At 50.7% G+C, this 25,630-nt stretch overlaps 1 protein-coding gene and 1 pseudogene across 5 annotated transcripts in view; both read right to left on the bottom strand.

Moving 5' to 3' along the window:
* Nucleotides 1-25,630, bottom strand: part of AFAP1L2 (actin filament associated protein 1 like 2) — a 110,801-nt gene that overhangs the window by 42,164 nt on the left and 43,007 nt on the right. The window lies entirely within an intron of this gene.
* LOC133776276 (transformer-2 protein homolog beta-like) lies at nt 9,896-10,702 on the bottom strand (annotated as a pseudogene).

Raw genomic sequence — 25,630 nt, 5'->3', positions numbered from 1 at the left:
CTCCACCTCCGGACCCTACAGCATCCCAAGGGCAAGGTCCTGTCTAAGGCCACAAGACGGCCTCCCGAGTGCCAGCGGCAAAAGGAGAGAGGAACAGGCCCCGAGCCCTGAGATGAACAACCACAGCTACAGCTGCAGGCCTGCCTTTGCTGGAGGGGAGAGTTTGGCCAGGGCAGCTGCACCTCCAACGGTCTCTCTCCCATTGCTGATGTCTGCCTTCACTGGGCTCTTGGCTCCAAAGTGCCTTGCAGCTGCTGAGCCCTGCTCCTGGGCTGTGGTTAGGATCAGCTGAGTCCCACCTGGTTTCTCTCCGGGAGACTCTGGGCCTGCACTTAACCTTCTTGGGTTCTTTGGGCCACACACTTTGCAAAGCTGCTTCCATCATGAGAGTCTGTGATTCCGAGCCCAGTCACGGTTTGTTCCCATGGCTTCTAAAGCATGAATGTGTTCATGGGATGTCCAGGGTTAAACGCCACACCTGGCTCCCCAGACACCTCTCCTGGCTGCCAAAGCCCTCGAAAAAAAACTTCGTCCCCTGCAGCAGCCGCACGGATCATTCTCTGCACCAGCCCCGCAAACCTCTCCTCCGGCCTTCACACACCTGCGCCTTCTCCGTGCCGAATCCCACACATCCCTCAGGCCCTAGCCTGCATCTCTGGCACAGCCAGGCCTCCTCTATCAGATATCCCCTTGTGACCAGCACTGGCCCCTGCAGTAGACTAAACAGTGGCCCCCGAGACACACCCACATGCTAATTCCCCAAACTGTAACAGTGCACTTTCCATGGCAAAGGGGGCTTCACAGATGGGATTAAATTAAAGAGGATTATCCTGGATGAGTCCCTGAGGCCAGCGCAAAGAGCCCTCATAGAGGGAGACCAAAGGGTGAGAGAGTCACAGACGGGAGAGAAGCTGCCGTGACGTCTCTGTGCATGGAGAGGGAACCGGCAGCCAGGGCATCCGCAGGCGACCCCTAGGAGCTGGAAAAGGCAAGGGTGAGATTCGCCCTCGGAGCCTCCAGGTGGACCCGTTAGAGTCTGATCTCCAGAACTGTGAGTGAGGGAGCCTGTGCTGTCTGACGTCATCACGCTTGATAATTTATGACAGCAGCCTTAAGAAACTGACAGTCCCTCCCCTAGCTCTGATGGTGCCCCACTGAAGCTGCCTGTGTCACTATTTAGCCACAGTTCCAAGGATAGGCTCTGTGTCTACTCACACTTCCAGGGCCCAGCAAATGTCCAATAAATATTTACTGTCTAACAGAATGAATGAAAGCAAACCAAATACACCCACTTACATTGTGCACAAAGCACTTGATGGCCAGCTTACGAGAAAGGAAATCAGTAACTGGCCTGGGTCAGGACTGAAGAGGAAATCCAGATATCTGGCGGGTGCCGTCTCGCCAGAACATTAGAACAGATGGGCCTTTTGGAAAGGCTCTCCCAAGGTGGCACTGTGGCACCAGGGCTGCTCCACTTCTGATCCAGCTCCCTGTGTGTGTCTAGGAAAGCAGCAGAAGATGGCCCAAGTGCTTGGGCCCCTGCACCCACATGGGAGACCCAGACAGAGTTCTGGGCTCCTGGCTCCAGCCTGGTCCAGTTCTGGCCATTGCAGCCATTCGGGGAGTGAACCAGTGGATGGAAATCTCAGTCTCTTCCTCTCTTTGTCACTTTGCCTTCCTACAAATAAAAAATAAATATTGAAAAAGAAAAGGACCTCTCCCCACTTTTGAAGTTTACATGTTCTGGTAACAACACTGAGGATGCAAACCATTCCTCCCCAGATGAAGCCAGCTCTTAAAGTTTACTCTGCTGTCCTCAAACTTGGACCCCAGTGGTTGCCCACCCGTTGGAGTCCTGATGGCTCCTATGTTCCTTGTGACTTCTTTGTGTCAGTCTGCACGGGCCACCGTTACCACAGTCATATCAATGGCCAGGGAGACAGACACTTTGCTGGACACCTGTACCCCTTTGCTCAGTGCCCTCCCTTGTGCCCCTGACGTGGCCGGCCATACCATCTCACGGGGCAAATTCACAAGTGACCAGAGCGGAGGAAAGCAGAGGGCACTGGGCATGCCGGTGCACAGGGCAGAGGCAGAAGTCTTCCCAGTGGTGTAATGTTTGTCCCAAGAGGGGCCACAGGGGCCACATGGCCATCTGACCCAGCAGAGCTTTGCAGCTGGGACCTCAGCCTGAGCCCAGTGCCCTGCTAAGACCAGACAGGCTCCCTGGGGCCAAGGCCACTCCACCAAGAAGGGAGACACAGACCAAACGCCTCTTTCCACAGAAGTGCCAACACTCATCGAGTGCTGTTAGGCCTGGATGGCAGAGCGGCACCAAAGCAGAACTGGAGACGGGACAGAGAGGGGGGAACCGGATTAAGAGAGATGACAGCAGAGAGAAAGAAGGTCAGGAGGTAATGGTAGAGCTAGAAACGTTCCAAGGGATTCCAAATCAATGCCATCTTACTGGCCAAAGTGATCACTTTAAGTTAATAATTGATCATAAAGATAGGATTAAGTATCAAAGGGATCACATAAACAAGACTAGTGTCTGCTAATAATAACTGATAGAATTAAAAAGGAGAGAATGATCCAACATGGGAAGCAGGATATGCAGCAGATTCATAGAATGGCAGATGCCCTAAACAGCACTCTGGCCTCAGAATCAGTCCTTAAGGCATTTGGATCTGGCTAGAAAGCCCATGAAAGTTTCTCAGGCATGGAAAGACAAGACACTGTGGCAAAAAAAAAAAAATGACCTAAATGAAAGATCTCTGTGGCCGGCGCCACAGCTCAATAGGCTAATCCTCTGCCTATGGCGCCGGCACACCGGTTCTAGTCCTGGTCAGGGTGCTGGATTCTGTCCCGGTTGCCCCTCTTCCAGGCCAGCTCTCTGCTGTGGCCCGGGAGTGCAGTGGAGGATGGCCCAAGTGCTTGGGCCCTGTACCCCATGGGAGACCAGGAGAAGCACCTGGCTCCTTCCTTCGGATCAGCGCGATGTGCCAGCTGCAGCACGCCGGCCGTGGTAGCCATTGGAGGGTGAACCAATGGCAAAGGAAGACCTTTCTCTCTGTCTCTCTCTCTCACTGTCCACTCTGCCTGTCAAAAAAAAAAAAAAAAAAATCTCTGTGAGTGAGATCCCAGCAGAAAGAACAGCCATCAAAGAAGGAGGTACCTTTCTCTGAAGGGAGGAGAGAACTTCCACTATTTTTTTGACAGGCAGAGTGGACAGTGAGAGAGAGAGAAAAGTCTTCCTTTGCCGTTGGTTCACCCTCCAATGGCCGCTGCAGCCGGCGCACCGCGCTGATCCGAAGCCAGGAGCCAGGTGCTTCTCCTGGTCTCCCATGGGGTACAGGGCCCAAGCACTTGGGCCATCCTCCACTGCACTCCCTGGCCACAGCAGAGAGCTGGCCTGGAAGAGGGGCAACCGGGACAGAATCTGGCACCCTGACCAAGACTAGAACCCGGTGTGCTGGCGCCACTAGGCAGAGGATTAGCCTGTTGAGCCACGGCGCCGGCCCAGAACTTCCACTTTGATTATGGCCTTGTTTAGATAAGGTCAGAGTTTGTGAATTCAAGCGGCTTCCACAGCCTTGGCAGCTCACGACAAGAGCCTTGGGTGATTACTGACGTCATAAATAAGAGTGGCAATTGTTAAATTAACAACAGGAGTCACTGTGCACTTATTCCCCATGTAGGATCTCTGTCCTTAATGTGTTGTACTGAGAATTAAGTACTTTATACTTTGTGTGTCTGTGTGGGTGCAAACTGTTGAAATCTTTACTTAGTATATACTAAGTTGATGTTCTGTATAGAAAGATAATTGAAAATGAATCTTGATGAAGAATGGGATGGGAGAGGGAGTGGGAGATGGGATGGTTGTGGGTGGGAGGGAGGTTATGGGGGGAAAAGCTGCTATAATCCAAAAGTTGTACTTTCGAAATTTATCTTTATTAAATAAAAGTTTAAAAAAAAAAAGAGGAGAAAAAAAAAGAAAGGTCAGGAGGGCCGGGACTCCAGCCGTGCCCGTCTGCAGGCAAACATTTCCTGCTCCCGAGGCAGCAAGCAGGTGGCTGCAGTCCGCAGATGCCCGCCCAGAGGAGGACGTAAAAGAAAGAAGCAGACGTGGTCCCCAGGCTGAGAGGCCTTGGGCTGAATTTTGCTTGGTCTTAACAGTGACTCACGAGTTTCCTGCCGGCTGCAGGAAAGAGGCTAAAGGCAGTAAGTTTAAAGCAGTGAACCAGGAGAACACAGGAGAAAACCCACACAGGGCCTTGAACCAGGCCGAGGTGGGCGAGGGAAGAAGGGCTTCATAGGCAGGGCAGCGGGGGTCTCTGCTGCACCCTCCCTGACCTCCTGCTGCCCCCCTGCTGCCCCCGGGAACCAACAGCAGCAACAAGAAGAGCAGGAAAACTGAAAGTGCCTCTCCCATCCTTCGCGATTCCCAAAAGCTGCCCGATTCCTGGAAGACAGCCTTGTTTTTGTTTCATGTGAGCAAAACTGTACCAGGCCAAAGGGTAGAAGGCATGTGCCTGGTTCTGGGGAGACAAAGGTGACCCAAGAGGTGTCCTCTGCTGTCCTTGGGGCCCAGTGACCACACAGGCTGAGAACAGAAGGAGCTCCTGGGGGTCTCCAAGACCCCAGCGCACCAAGCAAAGAGGGGCACACTCGGGGCTCATCAGGGAGGGGAACTGGTGAGCTGGCCATTGAGAAATGCACAGGAGCTCACCAGGAAATGGGGAGGGGGCATTTTAGGAGGGAGGGAGGAGATGTTCAGAAGGCACAGGTGGCACACATGAGAGACCGTGGGTGGCTGTGTATCAGGGGACCTGGTGCATGGGGGTGGGGTGGCTCTGATGCTAGAACTGCAGAACTGGGTGCAGCAGGTCTCGAGGGGTTTCTTGGCTTTTCTCAGGAGCTACTGTCACATCCTGCAAGGCCTCCGGGTGATGCAATGGCCACAGCCATGCAAGGCTGCCCTTTGAACAAGCTACGGCGAGAGGGGGGAGGTGGCAGGAGCCTGATGGATGCCTGCATTAGCACAGATGAGAATGCTGAGGGTGTGACCTAATCGCTGTGGCTGGGGGTCACCCCATCAGCTAGCTAGGCCCCCACCTCTCCAGCTCTCACGACCACCCTGCACGTGAGTGCACAGTTGTGGGAACAGGTGCCTGATGCCGAATTACAACCTAACGCAGCCCCGTCCCCAGTGTGCAGGGACTATGGAGATTAAACCCAAGCATGTCCAAGTTCAAAGGACTTGCCTCCTGCCATTGCTGGCTGCAGTCCTGGGAGCCAGGGAGGTGTATCTGAGTCACGGTCTCTCTCGGTCCTGGTCTGCAGGGAGAGAGATGGACGAGGATGGCGCTCGAGACTCATGGACAGCAGAGCCAAGAGGACCTGGTGACCTCTCAGTTGGAAATACGGACGGTGAGAGAAGACACTGGTGGCTGTGAGATGCAGAGCGCCATCGTGCAGGCCTGGGGACACTGCGGTGAACCAGGCAGCCGTGGTCCCTGCCATCAGGGAACTGACGGGCCAGGCAGATGGTGGCGGAGAGCAGTATGCGGGTACCCCTTGCTGAGGACAGGGTGAATAATTCCGTTCCTCTCGAGCTGCTGCTTTAGGAGGAGCTAAGTCCCAGGCTTGAACAAATGCAGGACCAGAGCACGTCGAAAGCTCAGGATGTCACATCCCTCCCTCTAGGGCTCTGCACCATTCTACAGGGCCCGCCAGGTCCCATCTCTGCATAGCCACTCATGACCAGCGGCACTCGGCTCCCTTGCCAGCTTCTCCCTCCCTGGATTCCACAGTCAAAGCCAAGTGTTCCCGGGTCTCAGTGTCAAGGTCACGTCTGGAGACCCCTGTAAAGGTCAGGCTTGGCAGGTCTGGGTGCCCGATGAGGCGCTATGCAGACTGGGGGCCACCAGTGATTCTCCTACACCCTTTCAGGGTCCAGCTGCAGGCTCTTGGAAACAATTGACAAAGGCAAGGTCCCCATTTGCGCCAACCCCAGTGACATTTTTCAACCCTGAGGGCCTGGAGGGGTGGATGTGGCTATTCTACTGGGGCTCTGCAATGCACTTATCCCAGTTCCCTCTCCCCCTCTGGCCCCCACACTTTTCATTTTGGTCTCTTCCTCATCTTCCAGTGGAGGGAGGGGAAAATAAGCGTGTTGTTCAGCCTGGAAACTGTAGGCCCTTGTGCAGGCTTTGCATCCCGACTCTGTTGAAGTTCAGAGTTGTCTGCTCAGGGTCTGACAAATTATCAATAAGAGTCTTGTTCCGGACTTCCAAGGCCCACGCAGAGCTGGACGGGTCAACTGCCCGATTCATCGCCCTGGGCCGTGGTGAAGCTCTGTCTCCAGATAACCCCCCCACCCCGCCCCTCGGCTTTTCTCATCTTGCGGCCATCCTGCCTTTTGGTCACTGGGTTCCCAACCATAAATGTCTTCCCAAGTCACCAAAAAAGCCGCTCTTCATGCCCCACCCCCCGCTGCTTCACGCGCGCATCTTTATTTGTTCAGCTGCCTCTGCCGAAGACCCGCGATTGAGCGTGATTCTTCTTCCTAACATCAAACTGAGCAGACCTGTTCTTTATGTAGAAAGACATGCAGCCTCCCCCAGCCCCCAACGGCGCCCAAGACCGAGCCACTGAGCCTGCTATCCTCACGAACCCAACTGCAGGACCAACCAAAGGCAAGAAGCTTGCAAAAGCCTCTGTGGCCGGCGCCATGGCTCAATAGGCTAATCCTCCGCCTGCGGTGCTGGCACACCAGGTTCTAGTCCCGGTTGGGGCGCCGGATTCTGTCCCGGTTGCCCCCCTTCCAGGCCAGCTCTCTGCTGTGGCCTGGGAGTGCAGTGGAGAATGGCCCAGGTCCTTGGGCCCTGCACCCCATGGGAGACCAGGAGAAGCACCTGGCTCCTGGCTTCGGATCCATATGCCTCCCAATTAGAGAGACTCCTCAAGTGCACCGTGGGGCCCTGGACACACACCCTCCACTCCACCAAGAAGGAACACACAGACCAAACACCTCTTTCCGCAAACATGCCAAACACCGAGTCAGCCTCTACCAGGGATACTGTGTGCCCAGCAAGGTGTGAGGAGCGGGATTTTTCCTCCTACGGCGATAAAATGCACACAGAACATTTATTATTTTAAAATTTACAATTCAGGGGTGTGAAGGACATTCACAGTGGTGTACAATCACCACCACTATCCATTCCAGAATGCTCTGTATGACCTCAAAGGCAAACCTGGCAGGCGGTCCTCCCAGTCCCTCCTCTTCCAGCCCCAGGCAACCCCCCATCTGCTGCCCATCTCCATGGCCTTGCATTTCCGACAGCTGCAAGCCTGGAGCAGGTGACCTGTGTCTGGCTCCTTTCACTCAGCATAATGGTCTCAAGGCAGAGCCACGTTGTCGCGTCCATCGGTATTTCATTCCTTCCTATCACCAAATAAAAGTCCAATACAAGACTATGCCACGTTCTAATTATCCATTCACTGCTGGTGAGAGTGTTGTTGTTGTTGTTTTTTTAATCGGGATCTTACAATTCACAGACAGTAAAATGCCCTGTTTGGACCCTATAGTTCTATAGGTTTTGACACTCAGCCATGATGCCCACCACCATCATCAATAGACCATTTCAGGGGTGGGTGCTGTGGCATAGTGGGTAAAGCTGCTGCCTGCAGCACTGGCATCCCATATGGACTCTGGTTCGAGTCCCGGCTGCTCCATTTCCGATCCAGTTCTCTGATGTGGCCTGGGAAAGTGGTAGAAGATGGCCCAAGTCCTTGGGCCCCTGCACCTACATAGGAGACCTGGAGGAAGCTCCTGACTTTGGAATGGCACAACTCCAGCCATTGCAGCCATTTGGGGAGTGAACCGGAGGATGGAAGAACTCTCTCTCTGCCTGTCCTTCTCTCTCTGTGTAACTCTGACTTTCAAATAAATAAATAAATAAATCTTTAAATAAAAAAAGAAAGAAATAGAACATTTCCTTCACCTAGAAAAAGTCTCTCTGTGGCCTTTACCAGGCCACTCCTTCTCCATGCCCAGAGCACAGCAAAGCACATAGCTCCTAGCGCCTGACACCTTTTGCTTAGCATAAGGCATGTGAGACACACATGGGCTGCACAGACGAGAAGTGTGTTCCTCTGGGTAGCATTCTGCTGCAGAGATGTGGGCTGTGTCCACATAGCTCTCCACTGGGCACCGCTGTGCGGACACAGCAGGGTCTTTGTCCCAGCACCAGCTCATCCTGCCCTGGAAGGCACCTGACGCTCCATTTGAAGGACGTGTATGGCCACTGGGGAACTGCACACGAGGGTAAATCAGTGATTCTCAGCCCTGCTGCCCACTGCTGAGGAGTTTGATAAACCCCGAGTCCTGGGTCCAGTCCCAGGGATTCCACCACAATTGCTCTAGGCATCAGGGAGTTTAAGAGCATCCCAGGTGATTTTAAGGTGATTTTAAACAAAGGGCAAGAACTGCTGACTTAAAGAAGTGATGATTTGCTTTATGAAAAGTCCATTTTACTTTACAAAAATATTCAGTTTCTTAAAATGTGCAAACTTCCATAGCATTGCTCTGTGACTCAATTCTGATTTTCATACAGAACTTTCTAGACTTGTGCCTGCTCCATGAAGTCAGATGCACTGGAAACTATTTCCTCCCCCTTATATAGTTTCCCTCCCGGACAGTAAGGTTATAGAAGGATCAAGATGTCCACATGTGGATACTTCAAGAAGTTCAAGAATGGAATTGAAAAATGAGATTATGCTGGGGTCAGGTAAAGCTACAGCCTACGGTGCTGGTCTCCCATGTGTACACAGGTTTGAATTCCAACTGCTCCACTTCTGATCCAGCTCCCTGCTAATGCACTTGGGAAAGCAGTGGAGGATGGCCCAAGTCCTTGGGCCCCTGAACGCATGTAGGGGATCCAGATGAAGCTCTGGCCTATGTAGCCACATGGGGAGTGAATCAGCAGATGGTAGATCTCTTTACCTCTTTACCTCTCTCTCTCTTACTCTGCCTTTCAAACAAATAAATAAATATTTTAAAAAGATGACATTATTTCAGTGCAAAAAGTTGAAATCCATGAATGATAATTTTAATATAATATGTATTCTCCATAAACTTTTTAAAAAGGTTTATTTATTAATTTGAAAGTCAGAGTTACACAGACAGAGAAGGAGAGGCAGACAGAGAGAGAGAGAGAGAAAGAGAGGTCTTCCACCTGCTGGTTCAGTCCCCAGTTGGCCATAACAGCCAGAGTTGTGCCAATCCAAAGCCAGGAGCCTCCTCTGGGTCCTCCCACGCGGATGCAGGGGCCCAAGGACTTGAGCCATCTTCTATTGCTTTCCCAGGCCATAGCAGAGAGCTAGATCGGAAGTGGAGCAGCCAGGACTCCAACAGGTGCCCATTTGGGATGCCAGCAACTGCAGGCAGCAGTTTTACCCACTACGCCACAGCACTGGCCCCGATTTCCATAAACTTAAAAAAAAAAAACCAAAACTGTTTATTGTTGCTTTTTGCCATTTGGTAGCATTTTACACATAGGTTTCGATCTTCAGCATACCCTGAGTTCAGCAGAAAAACCTTTTAAATGAAGTTTTGTACAATAGAAACTTCTCAGCAGTTAAAATTTAGACTGCAAAAAAATAGATGCAAAATATACTTCTCTGGAAACACTTAACTTTGAACAAAGCACCAAACCACACAAATGCAGAATGAAACAGCATTTCAACTCCACCAAAAGTAATCATAAAAGGTGTAAAAGTCACCTAACATCACCAGGCATTGTTCATTTTTTAAACAAAGGACAATAAAAAATACTGTCCCCAGACACCATCCCAGCTCCGGGGCTGGTTTCAGAGTGTTCAACTTCACGCTTTAATAGCAATGAGGTGAGTAGGATTGTGATCTGGAACGTGATCTTACAACTATGGTAAGGAGAAGGTGCCCACCGTCTGTAAGTCTGACCTCTATCTCAAGCAGCTCTCCATCCACCGCCGCCTCCGCCACTTCTCTATGAGACCTGCTACAGTAGTCTCCATCATCATAGCCCCGATCGTACCCTCTGTCGTAGTAACCCCGACGGCGTGAACTGCCCTATGTTGTAAATCCCTGGTGTTGCAGTACGTGGTCTTTTTGCTATAGAGAAATCCACTATGATTCTATGCCCATCAAGCTTCATTCCATTGGCACGCTCTTCCTTAGCATCATCTACACTTTCAAAATAAACAAAGGCAAATCCTCGTGAATGCCTAGACTACTGGTCATAGACACATCAGCAATGGGACCAAACTTAGAGAAGACTTCTCTTAGATCTCTTCCTGTGGTGCACAACCTCAATCAAATACTCCAAGGCAACAGCTGGGGTCAGGATTTGCCCAATTCCCAACATGACGCCTGCGAGCAGACATGGGAGAAGGACTGTGGCTATGGTCCGCAATAATCGCGACTCTGACACCTGCTGCAGGATCGGCTATGGGAACGGGACCGAGACCGTGACCTTGTACAATGCCCTCAAGAGCTTCTTCTGGATCTAGACCTAGATGCAGATCTGGACCTGGACTCTGATCTGGAACTCCTGGAATCTTCCTTGGAGTGAGACCTTGCAGGGCTATGCCATGCCTTGCAGGGTTGCCCGGTCTGTGAGCACTTCCACTTCTGGGAGCAGAAGGGGATTCTTAGCATAGTGCTTTCTGACTCCAGATTACTTCTTAGCTTAACTTTATTCTTATTTCTTTTCTTCATGCTTCCATTTCAAATTCTGACTTCTTTCATCTTCCCCACTGCACACGAATCGCTCAGTAACTACAAGTGCGATTCTGGTCTGATAATTAGCATCCATCTTTTTATTTTTTTCAAATTTCAGCTTCACTTGTTCCTGAGCTTCCAATACTCATTTATAAAACTTGTCAAATGACGACTTCCACATTCTCCTCCTTCGATATTAACCCACTCGCTGTAGTCACTCATGACTCCTGGCTGCTGTCGCTCCTTGCTGTGTTTCAACCTTCCATAAATGTTGAAAAGACCTCTTGTATGTGTGGATTTCATTTTTTTTGCAACCATATAAACTTGCTCGATTCCATTTTTCACGAATGTTATGAAGCACCCTGTGTATTTCCATATCACCAAACTCAGCTCTCTGTCCCCCTGACACAAGTAGAAGCTCTCACCGCTGACAACTAACAACGAAAAGACCCACAGACCACTCTGTTCCTGCCTGCCTTGACCCCCGGAGACTGAGCCAGGAATGTAAATAAGTGTCTCCGGCATACATACTTCAGGTTTTCTCTCTCTCCATCTCCGAGCAGGCGGAGAAGGCTTTGGCTTTATTTCCTAACACCGTGAGCTCCCTGCTGAATCTGCTGTTTTGGGGTCATCTCGCCATCATTTTTTGCAAGATCTGCTTTTTCTCACCTATCTTTGGGTCTCATCACTTCGAACACTTTCCCCATGCACGCCGCCCTATGCTGTGCGAGCGAGGGTATGAGGCAGAGGCCTCGCTGCAGCCTGTACTCCTGGAAAAACAACTCGAGCTGCTCACTGCTGACTTCAGCAATAGAACAACCCTCCCCAAGAGCGGAATTCCAAGCCCAGCTAAGGAGCCAGCTGGAAGCAGAGCCCTGCAGATCCCGCCCTTTGGAAATGCACCCAGTAACTACTGAAGGCTGCAAACGAAGCCTGAGGGGGCAGGCAAGACCCCTGGCCCTCCTGGGCCACCTCCGCTCTGCCTGGGTCTGCCCAGAAGCAGCCCAAGGCACACAACCACTGACCAGGCGGTTCACCTGTCTCCACTGCTCCTCAATGAAACCGAAAGCTCTGGGTGGGGATGGACCACATCTTCTGGTTTGGTTTCCCTCGCTTTGTTCAAAGGCGGTACTTAGGGGCTGGCACTGTGGCACAGTAGGCTAAGCCTCTGCCTGAGGTGCCGGCATCCCATATGGGCACCAGTTTGTGTCCCAGCTGTTCCTCTTCTGATCCAGCTCTCTGCTCGTGGACTAGGAAAGCTATGGAAGATGGCCCAAGTGCTAGGGCCTCTGTACCTGCGTGGGAGACCCAGAAGAAGCTCCTGGCTCCTGGCTTCAGATTGGCCCAGCTTTGGCCATTGAGGCCATTTGGGGAGTGAACCAGTGGATTGAAGACCTCTCTCTCTGGCTCTCCCTGTGTCTGTAATTCTCTCTCTCAAATAAATAAAACCTTTAAAAAAAAAAAAAGCAGTACTTAGAAAACACCTGCTGAATATAATGCTTCCAGATACAGACAGAAATGTGCACACACACAAGATGTGTGACCTCATGGAAGTGTCTCCTACTAAGAGGGTCTAGACTGGCCAGTCCAATCAGCTGGGTAAGCAGCTTTCCAGTTCCTGGCCACAATTCCAGTCCCAGTCTGCATCAGTTAACATCCCTGGAACAGCACCTGTAGGCAGGCCCTGGCCGTTGATGGGTGTGTGTGTGTGTGTGTGTGTGTGTGAAGAGAGCGAGCAAGAGCGCGCGCTCACCCCTGGATGGCACTTCCCACAGAGAACTTTCTCATAAGCACAAGCAGTAACAGCATGGAGATGGCTGCTCCCCCAGGGATCAGAGACCGAGGGAACCCAGACCTAGAGGAGCCTGACTCCCAGGGCACAGCAGCGGGTCAGGGGCCACACGAGAACAGGCCCCAAACACTCCAGGTTCCAGCAGCCAAACAAAGAGGCTTTGGGGCCCTGGCGGCCTTTGTGCCCCAGCCCAGCCGGGACATTCCTTCGATGTAATCTGCCAGAAGAGTGGCCTGGTTCCGAAGCAGCGGGGGCTGGTTCTGTGGGTGGGAGGCACAGAAGTCGGGGAGTCACACAAATGGCACTAGCTGCTTCCGTTGCTGTTGGGGGGGTCACTCAAGTTCACTTTGCAAGTTTAGGAAACACTGTGTTGGATGGAAAACAAAGACTGGAAATGATGATGGGGGTGATCTCTTGGTGGAAGGGGTATGGGACATTGTACATGCCTTCTTTTCAAAACTGTATTAATTTATTTTATATGATAGGCAGAAGGAGACAGAGAGAGAACAACTCCACTAGCCAGTTCATTTCCAAACGCTTGCAACAGACTAGGCTGGGCCAGGAACTCAGGCCAGATGAACCCGTAAGTGGCAGGGATCCCCACACCCGAGCCATCACTTGCTTCTCCCCTTCCACTAGCAGGAAGCTGGATCAAAAGCAAATTATCAGCCGGCGCCTCGGCTCACTAGGCTAATTCTCCGCCTGTGGTGCTGGCTCACCAGGTTCTAGTGCCGGTCGGGGTGCCGGATTCTATCCCGGTTGCTCCTCTTCCTGTCCAGCTCTCTACGACGGCCCAGGAGTGCAGTGCAGTCCTTGGGCCCTGCACCCACATGAGAGACCAGGAGAAGCATCTGGCTCCTGGCTTCAGAACAGCACAGTGCGCCGGCTGCAGCGGCCATTGGAGGGTGAACCAATGGAAAAAGGAAGACCTTTCTCTGTCTCTCTCTCTCACTGTCCACTCTGCCTGCCAAAAAAAAAAAAAAAAAGCAAATTATCCGGGACTGGAACCCCGGAAGTCCCACGTGGGTTTTCACCCCTCTTCCTCTCTACACGCTCCCCCATTCCCCCACACCTGGCTCATTACCCAGACAGCAGAAGCGCCAACGGCTACTGTGCTTTGAGCTGGGGCTGTACGTCTGGGTTTGTCCCTGTTCACTTGTTCCTTGCGTCAGAGGAGAAGGTGACACACTGGAGGCGCAGCACCACACCACGCAGGCTCACGGCTCCTTCCCAGCGTTGAGCAAAGTAATGAAGCGCCTCCGGACTGCTGCGCTGGTGGGGGCCTCTGCCGCCCAGGAGGTGGAAATCAGCTGCAAAATCGCAACCAGCCACCACCCTGACCTCGCATCCGGCCAGCAGCCTGCCCCGCCCCCAACCTGCCGCGGTGCCTGCTGGAGCTCCAAGGAAGCTGGGCTGCAGAGACAAGGGCCTCCTTTTCGGCCAGGATCCTGGGGGCCGCTGCAACCTGGAGCAACTCCTGCCTGTCTTCCCCTCCACCAGCGTGAGGTTCTGGATTCAATTCGTATAAATCTTAGTGCCAAGTCTGGGTTGACTGTTGACTTCACCATATAATGAATTCTGTGTGGTCCTGAGGAGTTTAATTAACCCCTCTGTGCCTCAGTTTCCTCATTTGTAAAACGGGGTTAACAGTCCCTACTTCATAGAATCCATGTGAATATCACAAACGAGCCCCATGAAGTGCTTATGCTAAGTTAAATGTTAGCTGCTAAACAAAGCCGATTCCTTCTGTTAGATGGATTTGAAGAACTCCCAATGCCTTAAATACACACACACGCTATAATTTTAGTAGGACAGTTTTTAAAAGGCAGTAGTAGACATTCCTGTGATTTTGCAGGACTACTAAACTGTCCTGGCAGAGGGCAATGAGGACAGTGGGAGTGGAGATCTGGGGATCTGGGGATCCACCTTCTTTTTTTTTTTTTTTTTTTTTTTGACAGGCAGAGTGGACAGTGAGAGAGAGACAGAGAGAAAGGTCTTCCTTTTGCTGTTGGTTCACCCTCCAATGGCCGCCGCGGTAGGCGCGCTGCGGCCGGCGCACCGCGCTGATCCGAAGGCAGGAGCCAGGTGCTTCTCCTGGTCTCCCATGGGGTGCAGGGCCCAAGCACTTGGGCCATCCTCCACTGCACTCCCTGGCCACAGCAGAGAGCTGGCCTGGAAGAGGGGCAACCGGGACAGGATCGGTGCCCCGACCGGGACTAGAACCCGGTGTGCTGGCGCCGCAAGGCGGAGGATTAGCCTAGTGAGCCGCGGTGCCGGCTATGGGGATCCACCTTCTAAGAACACACACTGCTGAGCACGAACACACAAAGGTCTTCACAACTTCCTACTCAGCCAGGGGCAACAGATAAAATCAACATTAGAGGGGCCCAGTATTGTGGCAAAGCAGCTGAAGACTCCACCTGTGACAGCAGCATCCCATGTGGGTGCTGGTTCAAGACCCGGCTGCTCCACTTCCAATCCAGCTCCCTGCTAATGTGCCTGGCAAAGTAGCAGAGGGTGGCCCAAGTGCTTGGGCCCCTGCACTCATGTGGGAGACCTGGAAGAAGTTCCTGGCTCCTGATTTTGGCCTGACCCACCCCCATCTGGAGAGTGATTCAGTGGATAGAAGATCTCCCCCTACCCCGGCTCTCCTCCTCTCTCTGCAAGTAGCTACCAGGTCCTTCTGCTTCTTCATCCTTCTGTCCACCTGCTTGCCTTGGCCATCTCGACAGCCATCACTGGCGGTGGTCCTTAGGACAAGGAGCATAACACTGTGGTGCAGTGGGTAGAGCAGCCACTTGAGACGCCCCCTTCCCATATCAGAGTGCCCAGTTCGAGTCCTGGTTACTCCACTTCTGATCCAGCTACCTGCTAATGCATCCCGGAAAGTAGCAGAAGCAAATGATGGCTCAAGTACTTGGGTCCCTGGCAGCCACATGGGGGACCCAGATGGAGTTCCAGGCTCCTAGTTTCAGCTGGGCCCAGATCTAGCTGTTGTAGGCATTTGGGGAGCGAACCAGGATGGAAGATCTCTTTCTCTTTCGTTCTGCCTTTCAAATAAATAAATATTTAAGAAAGAAAAAAAGCACTGCACTATTAACAACGCTGCTACAGATGCACCACCCTTGAGCACATGCAGTGGGCACTTGCGTCTCCCCCGTCCCAGCACCCAGTCACCCTTATTTGTAGCCGATTTCCTTTGGGACACCTTCTTTCTCCACTATCAGTATTTGTGACTTAGATGGAACCAGGACCCCACTTTCCCAGATTCCTTGGGCAGTCACATGGCCTTGGACTTAGCTAATTAGAGCATGTCATTTCCCCAGTCATAGTGACTGGCTTAGGGACGGATCCCCTGACCAGGGCCAAGCCAACGAGCATCCGCCTTGGGACTCTCTCTGGAACTGGGATCTCCTTCAGCATGGCTCCTGAGCTGTTAGACTGTCCCAGGAGCAGAGCCTGCAGATTCCCGACGGCATCATTTCAGCACTGGGGTTCGGGCATGCCTAAACGAGCTGTTCTCCTATACTACACAGTCAGCATGGCCACAGCGTTTTCTGTACGCAACATTCAGCAGGTTTCCTTGTTGAAAACTGAGAATGAATTACCACAGCACACTGTTCTAACCTTGGAGTCTGGGCCAGGCAGTCCGCATGTACAATTCTAGTTCATCAAGTGAGCCAGGCATGATCCTCCCCAGACTTGAAACCAAAGGAAGTACCACGGTTCCACCAGGGTCACACAGCAAACATCAGAGCTGAAAACCAACAAGTCTTTCTGGTCCCATGCCTACAGGTTTTCTTTCCCATTAATCTGAATCTGCTTGACATTGGTAAAGATTTGCTTACTAAGTAGACTGTAAAGAGAGTAGAATTCAAAAATACTCCGAAGAAAGCAAACTGTGGGGAAAGATCCAGGAAGAAGGACCATCAGGAGCCTGGGATATGATGTCATCAAGGCCTGGAATAGGGGGCAGAGCACAAGTGGGCAGATGAGAGTGAGGACAAAACTCAAGCTCCCGCCAGCTTTGGGAATAAGGCATGGACACAGAAGGGCAAAGCCCAAGGGGAGAAGTGGAGGACGGCATCCCAGGAAAGGGGAGACTGACAGACGCTCTTCTCTCCTCCAGGGAGGGCAAGACAGTCAGGTTCACTGTCACTATGCATGGGGCTGGGACAAAGAAACAGTGGAAGTGGCAAGTCCAACTCTTGGCTCCTGGAGTACAACAGCTGTGGCAAGATCACCATCCCAAAACCTCCACACTTGACCCCCCACAGTGCCATGGGCCAGCACCCAGAGGGTGAACCAGCTGATGGAACAGAGTGTGACTGTCGGGTCACAGGAGTGCACAAGACAAAGGTTTGCATAAAACATTCTTTGCCCCTGGGAAGTGCGGAGGAGAAGAAGAGACCACACGAAGGAGCAGTTTTAACGATGCAGGCGGTCTGGTGTAGACACGGCCCCACAAGCACCGGTAACCAGGCAGACAGCCTGCATCTAGTCCCTTGATGGGAACCCCAACAACTTGCAACAGTCTCCCCAGCAGGCTTGAAGGAGTCAGGAATTAGTCTACTTAGCATTTGTTCCCCTCTTTGGGTGATAAGAGGACCTACTCCCAATGGTTCCACTTTGCCTGACCTCACGTTAGCCATGGGAAATGGACGTAACTGAGGCCCGGCCATCCTTCAGGCCCGAGTATGCTCTCTGCAATTTGCCAGTTGGTCCTTGGGGAAAAACAGCTCTTCCTTCCCACTGGATTGCAAGCCATAGGGTGTGCACTGGGCACTGCAGGAGAGCCCCCCTCCGCTATGAGAAGACAACAAAGCTGACAGCCACAGGGAGAGATCTGACCACACAGTGAGGGTTCCCAGCACGCCTGAAGTTGACTTTGAACTTGACAACTACATGAACCAGTAAGTTCCACTTCTCATACAGGCTGGCACTGAAATGTCCTTGTCCCTTGTCAATATACAAGTGCAAGCTGACCAAACGACAGGGCCACGCAAACCACCCCCTTCAGAGGGCAAACCTCGAGTTTTCAAAATGGCCTAATAATTGCCATTTCCTGCTCCCTTTGAAAAGCACAAACACAGGTCTACAGGGCCAGGTCACTATCTCTGATGCGCTGCATGGTTCCCAAGGCAGCAGCTGTCACAGGAGAGCAGAGACACAGGCCCAGCGGTGGGTCTCCAAACCAGAAGCCTACTGCTCTTTCCTCTGGTCGCTGCTCGTGTGCCTGCGACACTCCTGGTCCCAGCACAGGACCCTCAGCAGTGCTGTGCAACTCTGGGCACGACACTTCAGTGGGACATGTCCGAAATATAGTCTCTGCTCAATTTTGCTATGAACCTAAAACTTCTCTAAAAATAATGTCTGTTTTAAAAATGTAGTACGCCGGCGCCACGGCTCACTAGGCTAATCCTCCGCCTTGTGGCGCCGGCACACCAGGTTCTAGTCCTGGTCGGGGCGCCGGATTCTGTCCCAGTTGCTCCTCTTCCAGTCCGGCTCTCTGCTGTGGCCTGGGAGTGCAGTGGAGGATGGCCCAAGGGCTTGGGCCCCGCACCCGCATGGGAGAACAGGAAGAAGCACCTGGCTCCTGGCTTTGGATCGGCACAGTGCGCTGGCCCTGGTGGCTATTTGATGGGTGAACCAATGGAAAAAGGAAGACCTTTCTCTCTGTATCTCTCTCTCTCACTGTCTAACTCTGCCTGTCAAAAAAAAAAAAAAAATGTAGTACACAGTACCAGAATACATAGCATCTAGTAAGGGAATTATCTCTTTCACGTGAGTGTGTGTGTGTGTGTGTGTCCTGCTCTACAACGTAAAATATATTTCTTACCACGGTCACAATTAAAGTTTGAAAAATAGAACTACAGGTTCATGATCCTTTTTCAGAAACCCAAAGACCATCAGTGTTTGAAATTCAGCATAGTTCAGGTTTAGAAAAGCAACATGGTCGAGGCCAACACTGTGCTGTCGTGGCCTCCTGCCTGCAGTGCCGGCATCCCATATGGGCACCAGTTCGAGACCTGGCTGCTCCACTTCCGATCCAGCTCTCTGCTACGGCTTGGGAAAGCAGTAGAAGATGGTCTGAGTGCTTGGGCCCTTGCACCCACAGAAGAGATCCAGAAAAAGCACCTGGCTCCTGGCTTTGGATCGGTGCAGCTCCGGTCATTGCAGTCATCTGGGGAGTGAACCAGCAAATGGAAGACCTCTCTCTCTCTCTCTCTCTGCCGCTGCCTCTGCCTCTGCCTCTCTGTAACTCTGACTTTCAAATAAATAAACATATTTAAAAAAAAAAAGAAAAAGAAAATAACGCGGTGCACATTGCCCCAGTAAGCATCTTGGCAAACATCCAGGAATAAAATGCACTGATATTTCTACAGCAAAATACACAAATATTTACACTAAGCAGGACAAACAGATTAGACATCACCTTACATCATTTCAGGGCAGATTTTGTTTCCAAAGCAGTTTGTGCCAACGTCATAAGGAAACTTCCAGCTCTCCAAGTTTGGGGATATGGGAATTGAGATGGGACTGTGGGCCTACGGGGGATTCCTGGGACCTTTTTCCTTCTTCTGGGTCAAACTTGACTTTTTTTTTTTAAAGAACTATTTTATTTATTTGAAAGAATACAGAGAGAGGTAGAGCAAGAGAGAGAGAAGTCTTCCATTCCACTGGGTCACTCCCCAAATGACTGCAATGGCCAGAGCTGAGCTGATCCAAAGCCAGGAGCTTCCTCCAGGCCTCCTATGTGGGTGTAAGGGCCCAAGGAGATGGACCATCTTCTACTGCTTTCCCAGGCCATAGCAAAGAGCTGGATCGGAAGAGGAGCAGCCGGGACTCGAACCAGAGCCCATTTGGGATGCTGACACTGCAGACAGGGGCTTTAACTCACTGCACCACAGCGCTGGCCCCTCATACTTGACTTTTAATTTCCCCACCTTTTAAAAAGTTCTGTGGAGGACAGTGAACCCACCGTGGCTTTTAATGGGTTCATGCAAAGCCACAAGCCCAAGAAATTCAAAGGCCATGAGCAGGGGAGCCCCACAGGGCCCTCCTCCAGGGAACCTGGTCTCTCAGTGGTGCTGGCCGGTGACCGACCACCGTCTATGATGGAACTGTCCAATACTTGGTACACTCACCGCACGGGGAACCTGGAGATGGGCGACATGGCTACAGTGAACTACAAAGTACTGTGGCTAGGGGGTAAAGATGGGATTTTGAAGACTCAGTGCCAAAAAGATTAAAAGGAAGCTAAAATAAACCATTTTTTAATCTGGTTCCATGTTGAAACGATGGTATCTCAGATGTACCAAGTTAAGCAAAGACATCCTTTAAAAATTACTCTCACCTGTTTCACAAAGTTTAAAAAACTTTCAATGTGATTTAAAATTACTGTGTGTTCTCCCTTCTATTTCTACTGGACAGCCTTCATCTAAAGCCCCTATCACAGACTTGGAGCACTCTGAAAGCAGGATAAACATCATCCCTCCGACAACAACAATACATAGGTCTCTCAAAAGCGTTGTCATCATTTGCCAAGGTGAGAAGGGACAATTCCCTCCCCAGGGAAACTGTGTGACTCACATGAAAAAGATTGGGTTCCTCGTGTAGTCGCTTTGTGGACATGAACAAGAGCCAGCTATTCATCACAGAAATAGCCCAAGTTAAGCCTCGAAGCCCTGGTCTATAAACAACATAAAGGTATCACTGAGTTTTCAGCTAGATCGCTGTTTTTGTTTAATGTTGCAGCCAAAATTTGTCAAAAGAAACTGCTGATGCCTGACTTCAGCCTCCTCCAGTGGGTTTCATTCCTGGGGAACATTTCAAGCTTGCATTTGGCTCCTCATTCAGATCTCCCTTTCCCTCTCTGGCCAATCTCAAGGCGACTCCTCAGCTCCTTATCTCCCCGTCTCACTCCTTCCCCTGCTCCAATTTCTCCAACTTTGTGGCCTCCAACCTCGAGCGCCCTGAAGTTGTCTTTAGTTGCTTTGTGTCTGGCATAAGCACGTTCTCCACTGTAACACCCCACACCCCTACACCCTCCCTGAACTAGTGTCCCCTTGACCTTGAAACCAGGCTTCAGCAGGACCCCAAGATGTGGCTGAAGTCCCTGCCCCAGTCTCCTCACAGCCCATAATAACTGCTCCACGTGGTTTCAGCAGGTGTATCTCAGGTCACGACTGCACACTCAGTAGTTTATAGAAAGATGTATGGAGCACCTATTCTCTGCCAGGGGATGGGCTAAGCAGTGCAAACAGGCGATTCCCTATTTGCCTACTTCTAATGTGCATGTACGTGTTCCTTGACACCCTAAGAATGAATGTTGTGATTCTGTGTGCCTATAAGGTGGCAGCGTTTCCTTTATTTCTTAGCCTCGAATAAGATACTACTCACCTGGGGACCTTCTCCCAGCCAGGGATATCTCAGAATCAGTCTTCAATCAGCTCCTCGTGGTCCCCTTCAGTTAGTTTCCATTCTCTCATGGGGGCTGTTTGCATGGTATTAAGTTTCTCTCAACAATAGCTACTTTCTAAGTGCTTTCAATCCTTAAATGCTAGAACTGTGTCTGTCTCAAACCTCAACCCAGATTTCTACAGGACAAGCATCCGGACTCAGGGTCCAGCAGCCCCAGAACAATCCTAGCTCTGAACCTCAAACTCTGTTGAGGAGCTGCCCATTTAGAAAGGAAGCTAAGTTAAAAAAACCTAGGGATAACGGGGGAGCCTTTTTGGCCTCCCATTGTTCTGAATGCAATTTGGCATAAGTGAAAGCAAAAAGGCCACAGTCTTTAAATTCAGCAACAAGGAACAATAGAGAGTATGATGGATGATTTTTCTACAGAAATACTATCACAGTCAAATAATATGAATTGCTATTAACAGTAAACCAGAAGAGAAAGAATACAACCCAAAAAGGGAAGTTGCTTTTATTAATAACAAAGCCAGCCACGCCACTGACAAAGGTTATCCACCAAGCTCTTCCAGCAAACCTACATGGTTTGTATAATCACCCCTGAGATGATGAAACTGACTCAGAGAGGTTAACTAACTCGTTTAAGTCACAGAGCCAGTAAATCCAGATCTAAATTCAAATAACTCTGTCAAGCTTCCCCCATCACCCCAGCTGCCACCCGTATAATTTCTCCTTTCATGTAAGAGTAGTAAAACTTAAAAATACGTGTCGTCATTTGAAAATAGAGCCAGGAGAGAAGGCAGATCTAAGGGAAGAGTGTTTGCTGAGATTTGTATATAAATACAAGAGAATCTTACTGGTCCATTTCAACTGTACTTGTTAATACCAGTTCCCAGTGACCCAATCATATCCTGTGAGAACAGTAAAAGAAAATGGTCAAAGATTCGGGAAATACATTACAATGGGCCTGGGACCACTGTTATGAAGGCTTCTGGTGTGTCACACTGCAACAAACACTGAACAGATTTTCCAGCAAATCCTGCACAGCAATTATTTTGCTAGTATAATATTTGTTAAGCATGGGTGGCCTGATTCTAACACATATCAAGTCATTAAGGGGTTTAAGATGAATTCTGGTTTTAAAAAGACTAAATGACTTCCAATGAAGTTAACTAATAAAAATAATCACCATTCAAATATAGCTTGCGAGCCCCATGTGTAAACATGGCTTGGACCCCTCAACACAGCAACTGGGAAATGAAAAGTGACAGGAAAGGGGCCCCCGAGCACTCACAGACCAATACCCCGGGTGCTGTGCGCTCCAGCCACCTGGAAATGAATCAACTTTATGTGCACCGTGCAGCAGGCACAGCCAGGAGGCTCAGCAGAGTTGGGTGCCCGGGGAGCCGCATCTGTTAATGGGAAGGTACAGGTTGACTGACAAGTGAGCTTTGGATCAAATCCTTCCTCTGGCTCCCAGGAATAGTTCTGACAAGCCATCTATTGGCAGCCCCTGTACCCTACTGACAGAGCTACCCTCCTTTCCTTTCATTGACGGACATGGTCAGGGCGGGAGGCCACTGAAACTCAGAGGATGCAGCAAACACCCCATTTCATGAGCTTCTCTTTGGGATTTCTGCCTTGGCCTCTTTGCGTCCACCGAGTAGACCTTCACTGCCATCTTACGTAAGCACAGTAAAAAAGGAACATCTGCCAGAGAGAGGAGAGTGAGGGTTAATTTTGTGCATCAACATGGCTGAGCCATGGGGCACCGTGGATTTTGGTCGGATGACATTCTGGGTGTGTCTGTGGGGAAGATTCTGGATGACGTCAGCACAGGACATGGCCCTCCCTAACGTGATGGGGCCTCATCCAATCAGCAGAGATCTGAACAGAACATAGGGACCGAGCAAGAGGGAACCCGTCCTGCCTGACTGCCTGCAGACTTGAACTGAGAAACCAGCTCTTCCTGGGTCTTGAACTTGCAGGCTTTGGCACCAAAGCAGAAGCCATCAGCTCTGCCAGTTCTCAGGCTTTGGGACTCACACTGGAACTACACCGCCCCATCTCCTTGCTGACTACAGATCTGAGGATCCTCAGCCTACCTAGTTGCACGAGCCAGTTCCTTACGATAAATCTTTCATGAGATTATGCATAGACAATCTCATTGGTTCTGTTTCACTGGAGAACTCTAATACAGAGAGCTTTTACAAAGCAGGCAGATGTCTTGCCCGAGTTGAAACTCATTAGAAAAAGGCATAAAAAAACTTAAGTCTTTGGGAATTTAAACATTTACCACTGTTCTCCTTAAACCTAAAATGTCCTGGGTGGTTTCCTATGCCAAATATATTCAACAAACATTACTTTCTGGAGTAGATCTGAAAAGTCTATTGGGTGTTGAGGATCAGATGGCTTCAGAACTTTGGACACTGCATTTCTTTTCCCAAGGCAATGCCCACATGAGTACAATGACTGCCCCCACTTATACATCTCTCTTCCACTGTACTGAGATCACAGGGCCAAACATCAGAAACGACCATGAACAGAATATGGCGGGGCAGGCTTTGTCTGGGAAGGCGGCAACTGGGTACCATCACTGGGATTGGTCCAGAAATATCTCTAGATTGTCCCTAAACTCCTGGCACCTGGCTTTTGCTATAGGCTCCTACCCTGGAGGAACTCTGCCAATCTCAACCAGAAGCTCTAGGGTCAGTATTCACTCAAGGGCCACACACCCATCTGAGACAGCGAGGCTGCAAAGCTCTGCTGACCGCTGTGGAGAGCAAGAGGGGTCTCATCCTATGATGGCGGGCCGACACAGCCAGTCACATCACGTTGTTTCTCATGGCTTCAGTTCTTCAGGCATTCATGGGTCACCATGTATCCTGGAGAACCTAGCGTGCATTAGTCCCTGAGATCCAGTCAATAAATAAAGCAGGTGCGGTATGTCTACATCGACATGTCTCACTAGCAGCTCTCTGTCTGCTAGCTTTTCTGTGCCATGTGGATGAACATCAACACAAAATTCCTGGTATTCTTCACAACCAATATTTTTCTATGAACCTGTATGTGTAAGGGCACAGAAAAACCTATACTGGTATATTTCACTTTTCACAGGGATTTTACTATGAAAGCTGTTAACTTGTTTCTTTCTTACAATGAAGGGATAGCCCTGTGTAGCCGAAAGTGCTGGAACAAATTCAGTGGCTGCACAAACCAGCGAGGGGAACTTAAGCAAGTTTTATAATTTCTTGGAGCCCAGGGTTCCCCCTGCCAAACCAAAGTGGGGAGAAATCGAATCTTTTTCACAGGGCCGGTGGGAGGATTCACTAAGCTAACACAGAAAAGCAACCTATTTGATAAGTGTTATTTTTATCCAAACCACTTAGTGGGTTGACTGGCATCCCCCAAAATGATATATCCAAGTTCTGATCCTGGTGGCTGTCAATATGAGCTTCCTGGGGGCTGAGTCTTACAGATATAATTAGAGTGAGAATCTCAAAGTCAGATTATCCTAGAAACAGGGGCCAACGTTGTGGCCCAGCAGGTTAAGTCACAGCTTGCAATGCCGGCATCCCAATGCGGGGTGCTGGTTCAAGTTCTGGCTGCTCTGCTCCTGATCCAGCTTCCTGCTAATATGCTGGGAAGGCAGCAGGAGATGGCCTGAGTGCTTGGACCCCTGCCACTCACATGGGAGACCTGGGTGGAGTTCTTGGCTCCTGGTTCCCGCTCCTAGCCTAACCCAGGCCTGGCTATTGTGGCAATTTGGGGAGTGAACCAAAGGACAGAAGATTCTCTCTCTTCTTCTCTCTCCCTCTCCATTTCAAATAAAGAAATAAATCTGGGGGGGTGGAGGGAATAGAGACAGAGGGTATCATGGAAATAGGGAGGGCTCTAAACCCAATGAGTTGGGGTCTTTTTAAGAGAAAGGGGAGAGAACATTGAGACCAAGAGCATGGGCTCATGTGAAGACACAGGCAGAGACTGGAGTGAGGCTGCCACAGTGAAGGAAAACTGGGTGCCCTCCACAGCCGGAAAGGACAGGCAGACTCCTCCCCTAGGGTTCTTGGAGGGAGCACGGCCCTACTGACACCTTGATTTTGAACTTCTGGCCTCCAGAACTGTGAGAATGAATGGCTGTTGTTTCACATCCCCAGCCCGTTGTTGTGATCCCTTATGGCAGCCCCAGCCAAGGCACAGGAAGCCAGAGCAGAACACTCGACAGCTCTAGGAAGAGAACCAAGGCCCTGCACGGAACCAACTCAAAAGTTCAACCTGGTTGGAAAAATCCTGATTTTCCACTGGATTATAGAAAGCAGATTCATTTTAAATCAGCCAAACAAACATTTCTGAATTTGAAGCCATCATTCTGGCGAAACAAGGCCCTCCGTTTTTCTGAAAGATAACCGTGAACCAGTTTCATGAAAAGCTGACCGTGTGATAGGCTCAGGGCTTCCTTGTGGGAGCCCGACAGGTGCCCGGGACAGCTGTGTAGAGTCCACCAGGGGGGACTGCGCACCCTCGGGCAGGCTCTGCCCCTCACTTGAGCTTCGCACACTGTGAGCTGTCTTGCAGGAGCACGTTCTAGATACATAAGCAGCAAACTGGAGAATCGGGGCATCAGGGAGAGGCAACTCTTGGAACAGATGCAG

The sequence above is a fragment of the Lepus europaeus genome, chromosome 17 (assembly GCF_033115175.1).
Source record: "Lepus europaeus isolate LE1 chromosome 17, mLepTim1.pri, whole genome shotgun sequence".
Classification (NCBI taxonomy): domain Eukaryota; kingdom Metazoa; phylum Chordata; class Mammalia; order Lagomorpha; family Leporidae; genus Lepus; species Lepus europaeus.
The sequence above is the reverse complement of the archived record's forward strand: the minus strand, read 5'-3'. Positions and strand labels throughout refer to the sequence as shown.